Source organism: Podarcis melisellensis, assembly GCF_964234715.1.
Source record: "Podarcis melisellensis genome assembly, chromosome: 3".
Classification (NCBI taxonomy): domain Eukaryota; kingdom Metazoa; phylum Chordata; class Lepidosauria; order Squamata; family Lacertidae; genus Podarcis; species Podarcis melisellensis.
In genome coordinates, this window is record NC_138530.1 from 70,266,562 (window position 1) to 70,281,760 (window position 15,199).

General features: G+C 41.5%; 1 protein-coding gene across 8 annotated transcripts in view; it reads left to right on the forward strand.

The window, feature by feature from the left end:
• Window positions 1-1,677: 1,677 nt before the first annotated feature.
• Window positions 1,678-15,199, forward strand: part of FYN (FYN proto-oncogene, Src family tyrosine kinase) — a 106,078-nt gene continuing 92,556 nt past the window's right edge. For 7 of the 8 annotated variants that reach the window (XM_081905729.1, XM_081905728.1, XM_081905726.1 and 4 more), the window contains exon 1: window positions 1,679-2,224. The gene's annotated coding sequence lies outside the window, so the exon portion shown is untranslated. Of the gene's footprint in view, window positions 2,225-15,199 lie in introns of all 8 variants that reach the window. The other variant, XM_081905733.1, reaches the window with a different exon arrangement.

A 15,199-nucleotide genomic window follows, 5' to 3' on the forward strand; every position in this document is an offset into this window, starting at 1 on the left:
GTGTATCCTTAATGAGCAATAGCACAGTCCCTGAAATGCTGAAATATATTATGGAGGAGCACATGCCTATACATGCCCTCTCAAAATTAAGTCTCATTGAGTTAAACAGGTAAGTGTATAAGATTGCAGATCTACCTCTGACTGCAATGCACTGTCAGGCATAGAACTTAAGAGGCACATAATTTTCTACACATGTTGAAACAATGAAGGGGTGAGTGAATTAGGTGTTAATCTAATCTGATAGTCTTTAAGGTTCCACAAGTGACTTTTTTTCTACACATAGAAATGAGATATATTTCTAATTGCATGAGAAGAGGTAAAATTTAATTTGGTGGTTTACTTTTGATATGTTTGTTTTCTGTTTACCTCCAATGTATAGATATCTCAGTGCAATCCTACAAATGTATCTACTAAGAAGCGAGCCCTAATGAGTTCAATGGGATAATTGTGTATAGGATAGCAGATTTCATTACCTTTAAATTATACTCTGAAGACAAGTGCAAATGCCTTGCTGTCACTGCTTTGGAGACCACTGTGTGGGACCAAAAAGTGGCCTAGATATGCTATTCTATATAATCATACTAAAAGAAACCTAAAAGGATGGAGTGTGTCTGTGTATTCCACCTAGTACACACACTCATAGACTGCAGTCAGATTGGGAAGCAATTTATATTTTTCTTTGTCATATGAATGAAGACCAACAAAGTCATGTTATCTGAACCCACCCACATATTATTGCAAAACATTTGGCAGGCTGAACTGAGGATTTCATAATTCTACGGGCATTACAAAGTGCAACACTTCAATGAATTCTGTTTTACTGAAGAATAGGAAACAGATGTTTTATGGTGGAAAGCAGACCTTCCATTCAAGAGGTGAGGTGCTAAATGCTAGTGTTCCTCCCTCCCTAATAGGTGGGAAGGTCAAGGAAACTTTGGCATGGTCAAGCTCTCTTTTGGAGTTAAGAGCACTGGAGATCTACAGTGTAAATTTATGCATTCATTCAGTGGCTGAAAAGGAACCAACAGGGGTGTAGCACAGGCAGCACCAGATTTTGGTGGCCCCAAATGGAAACTTTGAGCCTCTTTCTAGCATTTGGCCCAGCCCAAACTTAACCTACCAAACCTGCCCACTAGGTCAGTAGAAAACACCTACATTTCTATGGCTTGGCAAACTGTGAAAAGCATCAAGTCATTCTGATCAAACTAGCACCACCAGATCCCTCTTCACGTTTCCTTGGATTGATTCATACAGGGATGCTGGCGCGGATGGTCACTGCGGGCGGATGAGATGACACGCTGGTTTTTCCAACTCTCTGACTCACTCACTCTCACATCCTTGCAATGCAAAGCCCAGGCATTTAAAAAAAAAAGGAAGAATCTCTCCCTCTGTTCCAGTTTCCTTTCCGTTTCATTGGGCGGCTGGAAGCACCCTTCCCCAACAAAGCGCTCTGTCAGCTGGGCGCACCCACCCCATCCATCCCACAGAGCAACCCGAGATGGGATGTGCAGAAGCGAATCCCACTGCGCCCGCCTTCCCGAGTGGCGCGCGTGCCAATAAGAACTGGAGTCCCCTCTCCCCGCCTAACCCACCCCCAAAGCGCTTCGCCATAGGCCGGCTAGGGATGCCAGTCTTCCCTCCTCCTCCGCGCGTGCGTCCTCCCCATCCTCTCCCCGCTTAGTGAACTGACGCAGGGGTGAGGAGGCGAGGGACGGCAAGGCAAGGCAGTGGAGGAGCCCAGGCTCCATCCGCGCGAGCTGGCCAGGAGGAGCGCCAAAGCAGCGATGCTGCGGTTGCGCCATCTGTCAGGAGCCTGGGTGGCGGTGGTGGGAGGAGGAGGGGAGGAGACAGACTGAAGCGGCTTTGGCTTGAGTCTTGGGCACAAAAAGAGAGAGAGAGAGAGAGGAGGCAACGGAGCCGCGCAGCGCGAGCCCATCTTCCTCAGGACAAGCAGCCCGCGCGCCAGACAAAGCTGCCGCCCTCCCCTCGGCCATTTGGCGCCCCCCGGCCGCGGAGGCAGGGACGTCCACCCCACCCCACACCCTCCTCCCGTTAAGAATAGCAAGGGGGAGCGAGCGACTGATATCGCCCGGAGCTTTTTTTTCTCTGGAAAGGGGACGCCTGCCGCCGCCGCCGCCGGCCTCCGGACCCTGCAGAGAGCGCGAGGGGGAGGGGGCGTTGGGGTGAAGGCGGCGCTGCAGACCCAAGTCCGGCTGCGCTTCAGGTAAGCACGAGAACGCGCCGCCCGGACTTCCCGCAGCCCCTGCCTTATAGAAGGGAGGGAGGGAGGGCAACGAGGCATGCGCCGGCTTTTGTACCACCGGGCTGGGTTCCCCGCTTTGTGCTGGCGTGTGTCTGTATGTGTGCGCGCGCGCGCTCTTCTCCTGAAGTGGCTCTGGGAGCAATTGTCTTGCTGCATGTCGTTTCTCGCGCGGAGCTCCCATCTCTAGAGCCGTGTGTGTGAACGCCAGACCAAAGGGGATGGGACCTAGAAAGGGAGTGATGATGGGACCAGAGGCATGGGTCCGTTTATAATTCCGAGAGGCGTGGTGGTGGCTGGGCCTAAAGAAGATTTGGAAAGCAGAACAGAACGCTTTCATTCACCGTGCAATAACGGCATCGTCGAACATGGCAGAGAGGTGTGGATGGGGAGCCAGAATACTGTAATGTAATTTCTAAAGCATAGCTATTTCCATATGCCATTTGTGTCCAGCTCTGTTGGATAAGGGTGCCTTGTGCTGGCCTCTGGGAGGAACAGTCTGCAGTTAAGAAGTTTTTCATTTGAGATTTATAGGATGTTGTGTGTGTGTGCGTGTGTGGCTGCCTGTCCCACGCCTTTGCAGAAATGCTTCATAGCTATCAAAAGCAGAGATTTATGTGAGCTGCTGTCTGCTCTGTAGGATTGGCCCTTCTTGTGACCCTGCTGCTGACGGGGTTGGTGACTGGCGTGGCCATATGACAGGATTTTCAAAACAGGGGCACTTTGGAGATGATGCCTCTGATCTACAGAGTAGAGCTTGGGCTTTCTCAAATGAGGACTGCTGCCTGCTAGGTTCTACGTGCTAAGATGTTGTGGAATACAAAAACCTTCTTTTTAAAAAGAAGGGGATTCCGCTTCAGTATAAGGGACATTTGTCAACCCCTGATGGGGATGCATTGTGATTGCAAGAGGATCAATTAGATAATGTTTTGTGGCACGTTGAATGAGGGAGAGGGTGACAATAACTACAATGATGTAATCCTTTAATAATTGGTAGTTGTCCTATACAGTACAGTAGAGTTTTCCACATGCACAAGCTGCTTCCCCCTTCCTTCTTGGCAAAAATGCTGAAATTTGTCCAGATCCCCACCTTCTGAACTCACACAGACTGATAATTTTACTAGTTTAGAGAGGGGAGGGGGGGAAACAGCCGAGATTCATCCCAAGGCTTTATGTGCTGCAACTTAACTGCAAAAAGGGGGAGTGGGGAAAATAATAAATAAAGTGACTCCTCCCCCGCTTGCAAATAGATCTTGAAGTGTGTGTGTGTGTGTGTGTGTGTGACAAAGAAGGCTTTCAGCGAAGAAAAGAGATTCACACAATGCTCAAGCGTAGTGAGGTTTGAAAGAGACCCTCTTTTCCCCTCCCTTCTTCCTTTGGTTGTTGTTGTTGTTATTATTTGCTTATTCCCTGGGGCTTCTTCTTTCTCTTTCTCCAGAAGATACCACTGAGCTGTTCTCAGTATCTTTCCAGGCACATTTAGTCTAGTGAAGGATTCCTAACACCACACATGGATTGCCAGCATTTTGCTGTGCCTGCAGAATCACAATTTATATGTTAAAGCCAGCTCTCTCTCTCCCCCTCTTTTTTAACCTGTGAAATATTAAAAAAACATAGAGTGATCTTTGCTGCTTCCATCAGGAAAGATGGTGAATGAAGGGAAATTAGTAGAACATCAGGGTTACAATTCTGTGCATGTCTGGTAAGTCACATCAATATCAATGGGACTTACTCCCAGGTAACCATGTATGGGATTGTAGCCTAAAATACATAGTGTTTGTAAAATGCTTTCTCTCCCCCCCCCCCGACCCCTGCTCCATTACCGTGGTACATTCATTTCTTATGCTCAGAAGTGGGGACAGGGTGTGTTAGAAAGGCATGCATAGAAATTGAAAATTCTTCCAGGATACTTACCTGCTCACATGTGTCCTCAGCCCCACATTCTTCTTTGTATTACCTGAAAAAATGTGTAACAATTTGTAGTTCTTTTAAACAAACTCTTCTCATGAGAACTCTGTCAGCATTTAAACAATTGTTAAGCACTTTTGGTTATGTTTGCAGACGATACAATTTGTTGTGGTTTAGTCTGAAAAGTAAATTTGAAGGGTCCTGTTTTTGCAGTTAATTTAGTTCATCTTTCAGTGACAGAAAAAGGAGAATAGTTATTCAGATGCCCACCATTTTATTATAATTTACAGTTCTTGGATAAAATGTAAATTGAGTGCTCTAAAATAACCACTGATTGTAGGGAGCAAAGTGAAGCACGTGTTGATTCTTAAATTATGTCTGTGCTTTCTTACAGTGAAATCAAAGACAGTAAGATCCAAATTAGACATGATGGCAGCAACACCCTGCCCATTTTAGATGTTTGGATCTGCAAACATCTCATGTAATGGGCTTCAGAATACCTATCTTGAATGAATTGTGCTTATTCTTTTTATAATTAAATTGGTATAATAAACTCTTGGTTCTAAAATTTGAGGTTGTAAAATATAATTTAATAATTTACAAGCTTTAGGGGCACAGAGCAAGTGAAATGGTAACTTTATTTGAATTACATCACGTTTAAAATGTGGGATGCAGTATTTATGGTTGTACATACTGTATAGGATGTTTCTCAGGCTTCATGTTCAAGAAGCAAGAAGGAAAGAACAGAATATTGTAGCTGTTCCAGGCACTTTGTCAAATATACTATCTTCAGACTTTTCAGTACCATGCCAGAGGAAATGCTAGCATTATCTGCCTTTGCAACAGTGCCACAGTGTTTTATGTGAGACAATTGGGGCAGAGAGCTGTATGTCTCTGCTGACCTTGCTATTTCAGAGAAATGCCTGGCACTTGCAAGGTGGTGGTGCTCATGTTGGTGCTACTTCATAAAGGTTGCAAGGAGCTGCATATACCGTAACGCTCATATCTGAAAAACACATACCAAAAATTTGCCTTAGCATTGCTGTTGTGCCATGCAATACTTTCGTTTTCTAGAATAGCAGTGCTAATTATTGCGATCGTTTTGAGCTCGTATCCACTCTGAACTTGACAGCACAGTTCATGCAGGTCCTATACTATCTGGTAAAAGTTATTGGGATCACTTTCAGTTGTTGTATCCTGACAATGTGGACTGGGTGTTGCAGGGGTAGGCCATCATGACTTTTAAGATCTAACAGTGAGGGATTGACTGGCTGGATCCAGAGAGTGGTTAATGCCTCATTGTGGGAAGGTACATGCCTGCTGCCTTGAAAGGGACTGTTGTGTGGTCCCTCCTGAAGAGGTTGCTCCTGGATCCCAAGTATTAGATAACTACCATTCAGTTGCAAATATTTCTTTCCTGGGCAGGGGGATTGAGAGAGTGGTGGCTAGCCTGCTGCAGACATGCATGGATAATGTGTAGGCCCATTTCAGTTTGTATTCATCATTGAAACAGCTTTGGTCATCTTGATTCTTTTTCAGGGGACAAACAGTGTTTGGTATCACTGACCATGATATCCTTGAGCAGTTGTGCAGGTTGGGACTCAGTTACAATGATTCTGCTTCTGCCTGTGGGGTCATTACCAGAGAGTAGCATTGAGGAGCTTCCGCTCAGCCCCATGACACAAGGAACTTACTTGTCCTCCATACTATTGAAATTCCTAGGAGGTTCATTTGGGAATCTGGAGCATGGTCTCACTGATTTACTGATGACACTACATTACAAATGAATTAGGAGAGGTGGACCAATGTCTGGAAGCAGTGATGGCCTGAATGAGTGCCAGTAAACTGAGAATGAATCCTGACAAGATGGAGGAGCTACAGACAGGTGTTTCTTGGGTCCAAGAATTGGAGGAATTGCCTGTTTTGGAGTGGGTTGTACTTCTCCTGAAAAAAACAGGTACATAGTTTGTGGGTACTCATTTATTCCAAGCTGTTGCTAGAAGCCTGAGTGATATCCAACTATGACTGGTTCACTAGTTATGGCCATTCCAGGACTAGGATAGCCCAGCTTCAGCAGTATTAACCTCACAGTTTGACCTTGTGACCTTATGTGGCGGTATCCTTGAAGACAGTCCTGTAGCTGCAGCAGGTATAGAATCATAGAATCACAGAGTTTAGAATTGTAGAATCATAGAATTGTAGAGTTTAGTCAAGTAGCAGGATGGGTTCAGATGTCACTAATCCTTATAGAATTGCACTCTGTGTCTGTGAGCTACCAGGTGTATTTCAATGTGCTAGCACTGATACATGAATGGCTTGGGGCCTGAGCACTTAAAGGAGTGCTTCTTCTAATGCCTACCAGCTCATGCTTTGAGATCAATGGGGGAAGCACAGCTCATGGTCCAGCCAATGAATGTGGGTTGTGGTGTTGTAACATGAAAATGAGTCTTCTCAGTGGTAGTGTGGAGTTCTCTTCTTGAAAAAGTGGGTCTGTCTCCTATGTTGACAAGCTTTAGGTCTGATCGTGCATTTGTTTGCCTGGGCTTGGAGCACATAAATGTGTTATGGAGTCCATGGGACAAATTCAACTAAATAGTCATGCCAGCAGAAGCCCACACAAGGACTTCCATTAGTGCAACAGGACTTCCCCTGCTCCTCCTTCCAGGTGCCTCTCTTGCCACCCCAAGTTCGCTGTGAAGGGAATTGAGAGACCCCTAGAACAACACTGAGGTCAGGGGAGAAAGTAGAATGTTCCATCAGGGAAGCAGAAATACTTGCACTGGTGGAGTGGCCTGCTTAGCAGTACATTAAATTCCTCCCCAACAGTTTTACTATTGATGTTTGCTGCACTGTGTCTTTGATTTTAGCTACGCAGTTTTAGATGTTTTAATTATTGCTTTGTGTTGGTTATATTTTATTATGTTGCAAACCGCCCTGAACTCCTATGGGAGTAAGGGTGGTATAAAAATACATTGAATAATAATAATAGGAACGGCAGACTTCCAGCATAGCAATCTACTGTTACGGGTCTGAAAACCCTGAACACAATTCTGTGCTTTGTTGTCTTTGCACAGCGGGACATAGGATTTGAGTTTTTAATCATGTCAGAATAAATGTTCTTGACTGTAGTTCATATGTATGCTTTTGGAAAGAGTTGAGCTGCTGAAAACAGGCATTAACTACGCCTGGAACTGTGTCGTTATAATAATGAGCATCCTTTTCCCATAAGCGACATGGCCTATAGTGGATAATTGTTGCTTTACTGAGCAAATTCCATTTTTGCCTCTGTGAAGCATATATACTTCATCAAGCAATATACATGTTAGAACATTCAGATGTCCTATTAATGTTTGAGCTCACATTGGCATTAGAAAAAACCTAAGTGGTAACAATTTTCTGCTACCCATCTGCAGTAAAATATTTATTTCTTACCTTCAGTACTGGGCACACAACTCATAACACTTGTAGTAATCTTTGTTACCACTTGATAGAGATGGCATGTTTGCATTCTTTGGAAGCAGTTGTCAGATGGACAAACAGTGGGCTTTTGAAGTAGGGATTATCTGGTGATTTTTTTTCAGAGGGTGCAAATGCAAGGCATAGCATGTGACAATTTTTGCTTGTGGAGTTTTCCAACAAAGAAGATCACTTCTAAAACAGATGCTTCCTATGTATAAAACAGTGAATTTGCAGTTGTGGAATGTGTTAATACGCAACAGTTATCCTGCTTGAGGAGCCTGAGTAATGTTATCCATATATATATATATATATATATATATATATATATATGGAGCAGTATGTGAAGATACCATTGAGGCCAACAGCCCTATGGGCTTCATTAGGCATGATATGATTTGCAGTAAATTTATGGTCTAATAAAAATGTGATTGGACAAGTTAAAACTGTCTAGCCTCTGCAGAAGTATGATTCACATTACAGTATTTTTTAGTCATTGCAGTTAGACTAAAACTGCAGGTTTTGGGGATCCTATTTACCCACAATTTATTATGCATTTTATTTATGCATTTTATTTATACATTCTGGTATTTGTTTATTTATACAGTCACTTTGTTTTTCCAGGCCAGCCCAAAGCAACTTACAACCAAACAAATAGACAGAGACCCCCCTCCCCAAGATAAATTAAAACCAAGAGGAAAAAGATATACATTAAAAATATCCTGCCCACTTCCATAAGGCCACAGATAGTTAAAGGACAGAGGCCCAGTTATAAAGGGGAAAAAATGCATGGCGCGTAAATATACACAATGATGGCATCATCATTGTTTGGGGAGAGCATTCCACAAACAGGGAGCTACCACAGAAAATACTTGTTCTCATGCTGCCACCCTTAGACCTCTCATGAAGGGGGCACATGAAGAAGGGCCTCAGTTGATGAGTATGGGGTACAGATCGCTTCATATTTTTGCAATCTAGGAACCTGTAGGAAGTCTCAGTGACAGATGTTCAACAAAGTTTTGTAGCCTTAATTTGCACTGTTTGTCTTTTTCAGACTAAAGTAGTAAGGTTTGCTTCCCTGTTTAGGGACATTTTTAATATTTGATGTTTTATCGCGTTTGTAATATTCTGTTGGGATCCACCCAGAGTGGCTGGGGAAACCCAGCCAGATGGATGGGGTATAAATATTATTATTATTATTATTATTATTATTATTATTATTATTATTATTATTATTATTAGATGCTGAGAGACTGTTAAATCTCCCTTTAAAATATTGTTGTATAGCTATATTTTAGTAGTTCTGCTGGTAGGGCAAGCACAACAAGAAAAAAGAGCTAAAATTAATGCAAGCAAAATTAATAAGGCATAATTCTCTCTCTGTGCAGATATATATATATATATATATATATATATATATATATATATATACCCATAGCACCAGCCTGAAGATGACGAGTGAGACCTCGTCGAAACGTCGCCTAGACACCCCAACTTTTACACGGGAAGACACCCGAGGACACCAAAACCTGCATTCCTGTACCCGTGAAAATCTACGAAAGCATATATACCCATTATATATATACCCATGCAGATAACTGAATGCTGATGAATGTTGCAGTGAAACTCACATTTGAAAAATCCATGCATTATTTCATGATTTGGGAAGAACTGCTCCAGCATTATTAACTTTCAATTTGATAGGAATTCAAATTGTGTGCATCTATGTGCTTAGGGTGCAATTTGTGTTTGCCTCTTTATCAGTGAAACTGAACCCTTCTGCTGAAATAGTTTGTCCAGCCAACTCAATATTGTCCACTCTGACTGGCAGCAGCTCTCTTAATGCAGACTTCCACACTCTAGTACCTTCTAAATATTTTGAACTAGTAAGTAGTCCCAGCAGCCCCAGCCAGCATAGCTAGTTGTCTAATGGGAGTTGTAGTCCAAAACATCTGGAGGGCATCAAGTTGGTCAATGCTGCTCTAATATATGACAAGGTGTTTTCAGCACTGCTACTTGGAGGTCACCTTTTTAGTGTAGACATTCTGTTTTTTAAAAACACGTAAAATGTATTGAATCCCAGAGAAAGAATAGCATTAAGCATACTCAGCATGCCTGCTTGTAATCAGATTTTTCCTATACGGTGACATGACTTGGTGACTTCACATGTCAGCAATGCAGAATGATGCTGTATTACAACATGAGCATTTGCTCTTTGGAAATTCTGTTTCATTCCACATAAAGCAAAATATTTGCATCATATATGATAGTCTGTCTGTGACTGAGCAGCTGAAACTCTTGATTCCCCACCCCGTTAGAGTAGTTTAAGTATTTTTTTCTAAATCCCTTCATAGTGGTGTGGTGTGCAAAGAGAGAATGGAACACTAGCATTACTATGGAGCCTCTGTGTTTAATGAATGCATCTCAGGAGTCAGCTGTTCTTCTTTTAGGGCTTGCACACGTATTACATTTTGGAAGTTCTTGCTCAGTGGAAAGGACTTGCATTCTTATAGACCAGGCTACAAACTCCAGTTAAGAGACACAGGGAAAATAAGAGGAAAGCCAGGCATGACCACAGGAAAAGAAGTTTGTGGTTGTGTTTTCAGAAAATGCAGAGAATTTCATCCTTTAGGTTTAGAGGAGGGTTTTTGGTTGTTTTTGTCTTTAGCTGGCATCTGAAATTGGAAAGCTAAATAAACTTTCCTGCCTTACACTTTAAAAAAAACTGCTGATGATCAGAGTTGCAGACTTAGGCTGCAATCCTGTGCACACTTATCTGGGAGCACGTTTTATGGGACAAATACAGCTTTCTTCTGAGTACAAGTGCATATGATTACACTCTACAATTGCCTTGTTTAGGCCTGACAATTTCACTCAGATTCAAGACTACTTCTCGCTTACGTTTCCTACCCGGGTATGGAATCCTTGGTTTAATAAACAGGCATCTTGTTGATTTAGTTGAGAATGATGCATGTGTGTGTTAAATTCCCGCTTTTGCTCATTAAATATGTACAGACAGCATCAAGAAAGAATTGAGCCACTTTTAGATATAGTTCATTGGAAAAAGTGGCAATTTTAGTGTGTATGAGCTGTTCCCAACTAATAGGAAGTTTATGCATTTTGTACTTGAGAAACATATACATTTATAAAATGTAAAGTGAGAAATTGGCTTCAGCTGGCATCTTATTTCAGAGATGCTACAGGATACCAGCAGATTGCAGAGCCTTTCCTAGAACTTTAGTGACTTCAACTTTGCTCCTGAACCTAAGATGCAGCACATTTCTCCAGTCTTCAGCTTTTTTCTTGTAGTCACTTCCTGAACAAATAATCTAGAGTTCAGAGAAAGGAAATGAGGGCAGTGAAGGCTGATGGGGCAACATGCCTCAAGGACTGAGCAAAAAAATAAAATAAAAATTACCTATTTTCTTTCTGGAACATCTAGAATTTTCCTTCTTGTGGGCTGGGATATAAAGCACTCCATGAGGCATGAGACACCATTGCGAGAAGAGTTGCTTGATGACAACTACCCATCATGCATGGAAATACTTTGTTCATGTGCTTCAATGGATCACAGATATGGTGTACTGGATAATGTGAAATTGTACACAGTAAAGCTTGTAGTTTATAGTGAATGGGATTTATTCGTGTTCATTAATTTATCTTAAAAAATGTCCTCTCACGTTTTCTCTCTGGTTTTAGTATCCAGTGGTTTGAATTCTGAAAGTTAATCAATAGGTAGGTGCCTAAACCTGGACATGGGAGACTCTAGTCTCTTCCAGCTCTGTGATTCTGTGGTAATCATTATGAACCCATGAGTGGGTGGTTAGTTTGTAAGAAATGGATGGAATGGGCTTCAGAATTCTGGTAAATGTCAGGCTCAAAGGATTTCTTTTATGTTTTGTGAACCGTTACTGGAATGTGTTGTCTTTTTCTAGGTTAACTGTTCTAAAATGCTTGGAAGCACTACCAATACCACTTTGTCCTTTCAGCTCAGGGTGACTTAATAGCAATTTCCTTGCCAATATTCTGGGCAATGAAGGGTGCCAGAAGCAAACCAAGGGACACCTGATACCTTTTCACTCTTCCCAGCAAGCACTTTCATCTCTTCCCCCAAATGATTTTCCCCCTTTCCTTTTTGTGTCCAGGTAATTACTTTAGAGAGAGCCTACAGTCTATTAATATGGCTTCAAGATGGAAACCATTGTTCTGTTTAGCAGCCATTATTCTGATAGATGATTTCACACACATACCCTTCAGAACAAGCAACACAAAACACTACTTTCAGGGGAAATCTTAACTTTGCCTTGAGGCATTTAGTCCATCTTACACCCCAAATATATACAATCACTCATTTCTTCGTGAGCTTGTATATCTTCTACACATGAAATATGTTTAGTTGTGGCTTCAGAGGATTTGATAGTAATGCTTCTGCTGTTGCAAATTGAGCTTATGTATTTTCCCTCTAGCCTTAATTTTGCAGAGGTAACTGTACTTATTCATTTATTTAAGATATTTTTATGTTCTTTTCAATCTGTAAACCAATTCCAAAACAGGTAAAGGTCGAAGGGTTTGAAAAAACAAAAACAAAAACACCTCCAGCAAATAACTAAAAACAAGAAAATCAGCAAATTTAAAAAAAAGCCCCAGAAGTTTAAAATCAGGAAATAAAATCAATTCATATACAAACTTTTGGGTTCTGTCCATAAAGCCAGTTAAAATGCCTGGTGAATAAAATAACTTGACCTGCTGTCTGAAACTTGGGAGTAAAGGTGGCATGTGAGTCTCTGGGGTATTCATAAGGGGGCCATCACCACCTGCCTCATTTCTGAATGTAAGGAAAAACAAAGAAGGGTCTCTTATGACAGCAAAACACAGAGCACATAGTTAAATGGTACAATTTGGTCCCACAACATGTAGCAATGGCTATCAACTCAATAGCTTTAAAGGGGGGTTCTGTTAATTTATTGGGTCAGGGAGGGATAAAGCTGTCAATGACTATCATATTTAGTGATTATGTACTACCTCCAATGGCAGAAGAAATATGTTTCTGAATATCGGTTGCTGAGGAACATGAGTGGGGAGAGTGCTGTAGCACTCAGGTCTAGTTTGTGGGCTTCATATAGGCATCTAATTGGCCATTGTGAGATTAGATGGACATGTGTTCTAATCCAGTAGGGTTCTTCTTCTTATGGTCTTACGTTTCATTTCTTGTGGTGTTCATGCAAGTATCTGGGTTCCATTCCGTATATGGTTGTTAAGGCTTTTGAAACTCATGATGCCCAGAATTATGGCTGCAAACAAATAAGTCAGTAGAGCTGTTTCTGGTGGCTGTTTCTGTCATCTAGTCATTACATTCTGCACCAGCTGAAGTTTCCAAGGCAGCATCACAAAATTAAACTATGGGATTTGCTCTCATAAGATGTGGAAATGGCTGACATTTTAGGTGGCTTTAAATGGGCATTAGACAAATTAATAGAGGAAATAGCTATCAATGGCTACTAGTCATGGTGGCTAAATGCATTCCACAGGATCAACAGCAGGAAGCCTCTTGTGCTGCAGAACAAGAACAGGAGAGGACTATTGCCTTGATGTCCTGCTTGTGTGCTTCCCAGAGGAATCTGGTTGGCCACAGTGGGAAGCAGAATGCTGGACTAGATAAGGTTCTGCTTTTCTAATGCTCATCTAAAGTTAAATGTAACCTTGTTTCTAGTATAAACAGCCTGCTGTTTTACAAATGTGTATTTTCAGAAGGCAAACGCTTGTTATATGTGCTGAGAATCACTTTGTACACTGGACCATTAAAAAAAAAAACAAATCCAGAAGATGGCAACAATATTACTGAACATTTTGTTTACTATACTGCAATCCACCAAAAGTGTTGATCATTAACATATATTCTCCTATTCTATGTACCCTACTCTGAATTTAGTACCTGAGTACAGTGGTACCTCGGGTTATATATGCTTCAGGTTACATACGCTTCAGGTTACCGACTCCGTTAACCCAGAAATATTACCTCGGGTTAAGAACTTTGCTTCAGGATGAGAACAGAAATTGTGCGGCGGCAGCAGCAGGAGGCCCCATTAGCTAAAGTGATGCTTCAGGTTAAGAACAGTTTCAGGTTAAGAACAGACCTCCGGAACGAATTAAGTACTTAACCCGAGGTACCACTGTATATATTTTTTACAGATTATGATCAGACATTCTCCCTTGCTTTTGCTTTCAATGGAGGAGTCTCACTTGCCCATGTGAGGCTACATCTCAGGTTCACAGCTATTGTTCTTTAAAAAATACTTGCAAACAAAGAAGTAAAATATTTTTGTTTAAATAATAGCTTTCAATTTGGAGATGAGGGGTTTATTAAATGAAAAGAGGACTCTGGGGTGGAAATGAATGGAACTGTTTTGCTGTATAGTGAAGTGATAGCCCCTAAGGTGCACTAAATTTTATCTATACAGCTCACTGCATTTTGATAGTTGCAATTATAAGCAGAGGCGGAAGATAAAGAGGGTTACCTTTTTTACAGTGACAGATGAAGATTATAAATCAAAACATATTGGTCTGAATGAATGATAAGTCAGTAGATTTTAGTTTAGAGGTAAGGAACTTGTAACCCCCAGAACTTGTAGTTCTGGATCATCTAGGTTTTAGAGCTTCTCTCCTCCTGTTTTGCCTGGTGCTTTCCTTCATCTCCTTTGTTGTATACTGGAGAAGGGTAGGAGGAATCTTCACTATTTTTATCTATTATATACAGTACTGTATTTTGGAAGGTTGTTTGTATGTTTGTTCTCTATGGGTTCAGCCACATCTCAAGATATAAATCACCAAACTTGGCATGATGGTTCCTGAGGTGGGGCAACGGACTTTGTCACTATTTGGATGCCAGGTGCCATTTTAAATCAAGATGGCAGACCAAAGTACCAGTCTCGTGTGACTTCATCCATTTTTGGCATAGGTTTAGCTGCCTCTTCACTGAACTTGGCTTGAGGGTTCCTGAGATGAGGGTGGCAGTCTTTGCAGACATTTGGATGCTGGTCACCATTTTGAATCAAGATAGTGGACCAAAACATAACTTTACCTGATTTTTGGTATGATGTATCCAAATTCACAAATTACACTATCCATTTAAAAATCACAATATTTATTGCTTTGTAAAAATTCCCAGGCATCACCAAGCACTCCTCACTAGTTGTCTATATATGGCTGGGGCAGCGTGTGTATTTGTGTGCAGAAAAGTAAAATCTGTTTCTTATATGTTTCTTGACAGATTTTAATGAGATTAAGATTCGACTTACTGTTTGAGAACAGCAGTGAATAAATACTACTAACAAAGTCTCAGTTATTAAAAGCTCTTGCATGTCTGCATGTTAGCCATGTGGCTGTTACAAATTAGTGAACATACATTTTAAAAAAGTTTTTCATTCCTAATTGCATTAAAAAAAAACATTTCAGAGTTTTGTTTATTCACACTGCTGTTGAACCTATAAATCCAGCTGTGTCACTGTGTCCACTCTGTGCTGGGCCTCAACTAATATTATTGAGGATGCAAATTATATGGAGTTGTTCTATGGACAG